The sequence below is a fragment of the Dromaius novaehollandiae genome, unplaced genomic scaffold (genome assembly GCF_036370855.1).
Source record: "Dromaius novaehollandiae isolate bDroNov1 unplaced genomic scaffold, bDroNov1.hap1 HAP1_SCAFFOLD_56, whole genome shotgun sequence".
Lineage (NCBI taxonomy): Eukaryota > Metazoa > Chordata > Aves > Casuariiformes > Dromaiidae > Dromaius > Dromaius novaehollandiae.
In genome coordinates this window covers 204485-208695 of record NW_026991304.1, presented here as the reverse complement: position 1 = coordinate 208695, position 4211 = coordinate 204485, and positions in this window count along the sequence as shown.

The following is a 4211-nucleotide window of genomic DNA, read 5'->3' as shown; positions in this document are numbered from 1 at the left end:
CACTCAGAGGCTTCGGCACCACCAAAACCGGCACTGGGAGGCCCCTGCACCACAAGAAAAGGTTCTCAGAGGCCCCTGCACCCCTAAAAAGGTACTCGGAGGCCCCTGCAGTGGAAAAAAAGGCACTTGGAGGCAACTACAATGCAAGAAAAGGCACTTGGAGGCCCCTGCATCACCAAAAAAGGCAATCGGAGACCCCTGCGCTGCAAAGCAAAGTACTCAGAGGTCCCTGCACCGCAAAAAAAGGCACTTGGAGGCTGCTACACCACCAAAAAAGGCACTTGGAGGCCCAAGGACCACAAGAAGAGGTACTCAGAGGCCCCTGCACTGCAAAAAAAGGCACTCGGAGGCCCTGCACTGCAAAAAAAGGCACTCGGAGGCCCATGCACTGCCAAAAAAGGCACTCGGAGACCACTACACTGCCAAAAAAGGCATTCAGAGTCCCCCGCAAGCCAAAAGTTTTTGCAGAAATGACCTCAACAGCGCAGCCAGCCACCGTGGGCCTGCCAATGTCCTTTGAGGCACTAAGGAGAAAGTGACCTCGCAAGTCCAGCCAGCAGCCATGCCCCTGCCCATCAGGCACCGAGGCAGAAGTGACCTCACTACCTCAGCCACCAGCCATGCCCCTGCCACTGGCCCTTCAGGCACTGAGGCAGAAGTGACCTCACTACCTCAGCATGCAGCCATTGACCTGCCACTTGCCAATCAGGCACTGAGGCAGAAGTGAGCTCAGAAGCACAGGCAGGAGTCATGGCGCTCTGAGCGTCTCATCAGGCCTGGAGGTCAAAGGGACCTCACAAGCACAGCCAGCAGCTCGGGGCCTGCCATGGCGCATCAAGCACGGAGAAAGAAGTGACCTCCCAAGCAGATCAGCAGCCATGGGCGTGGCAATGGCTAATCAGGCATGCAGGTCGAAGTGATATCATAAGGCACAACCAGCAACCATGGGCTGGCCACTGCTCTTTTTGGCATGGAGACACAAGTGTCCTCACAACTTGCCTATCAGGCCCTGAGGCAGAAGTGACCTCACGAGACACAACCAGGCGCCATGGGCCTGACACGGGCCTGTGCGACACTGTGGCGGAAGTGACCTCCCAAGGAGACCAGCAGCCATGGGCATGGCAATGGCTAATCAGGCATGCAGGTCCAAGTGCCATCACAAGCACAGCCAGCAGCATTGGGACTGGGAGTGGCCAAGCAGGCGCCGAGGCAGAGGGACTTCACAGGCACACCGGCAGCCATGGGCCTGGCACAGGCCCTTTAGGCTCGGAGGCACAAGTGACATCACAAGATGCAAATGGGAGCCATGGGCCTGCCATTGCCCTTTCTGGCATGGAGACACAAGTGACCTCACAAGCCCAGCCAGCAGCCATGGCCCTGCAATGGCCCTATCAGGCACAGAGGCAGAAGTGCCCTCACCAGCACAGCCAACAGCCTTGGGCCTGACAGCGGCCTCTAAGGAACAGAGGCAGAAGTGACCTCACAGGCAAGGCCAGCAGCCGTGGGCCTGCCACTCCCCTCTCAGGCACTGAGGCAGAAGTGACCTCCCAGGCACAAGCAGTAGTCAGGTGCCTGCCACTGGCCCTTTAGGCACAGTGGCAGAAGTGACCTCAGCAGCACAGCCAGCAGCCATGGTCCTGCCACTGGCCTGTGAGGCAATGAGGGAGGCAGAAGTGACCTCATAAGCAGACCAAGAGCCATGGGTGAGGCACTGGCTTCTGAGGCACTGAGGCAGAAGTGGCCTCACAAGCACAGCCAGTAGCCCTGGGCCTGACACTCGCTAAGAAGGCACTGAGGCAGAAGTGCCCTCACTGCCTCAGCCAGCAGCCATGGCTTTGCCATTAGCCTCTCACGCACTGAGGGGGAAGTGACTTCCCCAGCACAACCACCAGCCATGGCCTGCCCCTGGCCCGGCCTGGCAGGCCCAGGGGCAGCCGTGACCTCACAAACATAGCCAGGATCTATGGCCTGCCACTGGCCTTGCAGGGACGCAGGCAGAATTGAGCGCAGAAGCACAGCCAGCAGCCAGGGGCCTGCCACGGGCCCTGCAGGCACTGAGGCAGAAGTGACATCACAAGCAGAGCCAGGAGGCAGGTGCCTGCAAGTACCAGAGGAAGCACTAAGGGAGAAGTCCCATGACAAGCTGACTGTGTCTTGGGAGGTCACTTCTGCCTCTGTGCCTAAAGGGCCAGTGGCAGGCCCATGGCTGCTGGCTCTGCTTGGGAGGGCTGTGCTGCCTCCATGCCTCAGAGGCCACTGCCGGCTAATGGCTGTTGCCTGGGCTGGTGGGGTCCCTTCTGCCTGAGTGCCTCTCAGGCCAGTGGCAGGCCCCTGGCTGCTGGCTAAGGTAGGGAGGTCACTTCTGCCTCAGTGTTGGAGAAGGCCATGGCTGCGGCTGTGCTTGTCAGCTCACTTCTGCCTCAGGGCATGAGAGGCGACTGGCAGGCCTGTATGTCCTGGCTGTTCTTCTATACCGTAAAAAATAGCACTTGGAGGCCCCTACACCGCAAAAAAAGGCCCCCGGAGGGCCCTACACTGCAAAAAAAAGGGCACTCAGAGGACCCTGTACCACAAAACATGCTACTCGGAGGCCCCTGCAGCACAAAAAAAAGCACTTGGAGGCCCCTGAACCACAAAAAAAGGCACTCAGAGGACCCTGCACTGGAGAGAAAGGCACCCAGAGGCCCCTGCACCAGAAAAGAAGGCACTGGGAGGACCCTGTACCACAAAAGAAGGCACTCAGATGACCCTGCACTGCCAAAAAAGGCAATCGGAGGACCTTACACCGCAAAAAGGGCACTCAGAGGCCCCTGCACCGCCAAAACAAAGTACTCAGAGGCCCCTGTACCACTACACAAAGTACTCAGAGGCCCCTGCACCACAAAAAAAGGCACTCGGAGGCAACGACGCCTCAAGAAAAGGCACTTGGAGGCCCCTGCGCCGCCAAGAAAGGCACTCGGAGGGCCCAGCACCTCAATAACAGGCACATTGAGGATGCTATAGTGCAAAAAAAAGCACTCGGAGGCCCCTGCAGTGGAAAAAAAGGCACTTGGATGTCCCTGCACTGCAAGAAAAGGCACTCGGAGGCCCCTGCACCCCCAAAAATGTACTCGGAGGCCCCTGCAGCGGAAAAAAAGGCACTTGGAGGCCCCTGCACTGCAAAAAAAGACACTCGGAGGCTCCTACATCGCCAAAAAAGGCCCTCGGAGGCCACTACACTGCAAAAAAAGGCACTCGGAGGACCCTGCACTGGAAAAATAGCATTCGGAGGCCCCTCCACCACACAAAAAGTTACTCAGAGGACCCTGTACCACCAAAGAAGGCACTCAGAGGCCCCTACACTGGAAGAAAAGGCCCTCAGAGGCCACTGCACTGCAAAACAAAGCACTCGGAGACCCCTCTACCACAAAAAATGCTACTCGGAGGCCCCAGCACCGCAAAAAAAGGCACTGGGAGGCCCCTGAACCACAAGAAAAGGCACACGGGGCCACTACACCGCAAAAAAAAAGGCACATGGAGGCCCCCACACTGCAAAAATAAAAAGTACTCGGAGGCCCCTGCAACGGGGAAAAAAGGCACTCTTAGGCCCCTGCACCACACAGAAAGGCACTTGGAAGCCACTACACCACAAAAAAATGCACCCTGAGGTCCATTCACCGCAAAAAAAGACACTCGGTGGTCCCTACACGACAAGAAGAGGCACTCGTGGGCTGCTACAATGTGAAAAAGGCACTTGGATGACCCTGCACCGGAAATAAAGGCACTCGGTGGCCCCTTCACTGCAAAGAAACGCACTCAGAAGCCCCTTGAGTGGAAAGAAAAGGCACTCGGATGCCACCACACCACAAAAAAATGCATGGGGAGGCCCCTGCAGTGAGAAAAAAGGGTACTCGGAGGCCTCTGCACCAGAAAAACATGCACTCAGAGGCTGTTACAATGCAAAAAAAGGGCACTCGGAGGCGCCGACACCGCAAAAGAAGGCACTTGGAGGCGGCTGTACTGCAAAAAAAGGCACTCGGAGGCCCCAACACATGGAAAAAAGGTACTCGGGGCGCCCTGCACCACAAAAAAAGGCACTCAGAGGCCCGTGCACCGCAAAAAGAAACACTCAGAGGCTTCGGCACCACAAAAACAGGCACTTGGAGTCCCCCGCACGGACAAAAAAGGCACTCAGAGGCCCATTCACCGCAGAAAAAGGTACTCAGTGGGCC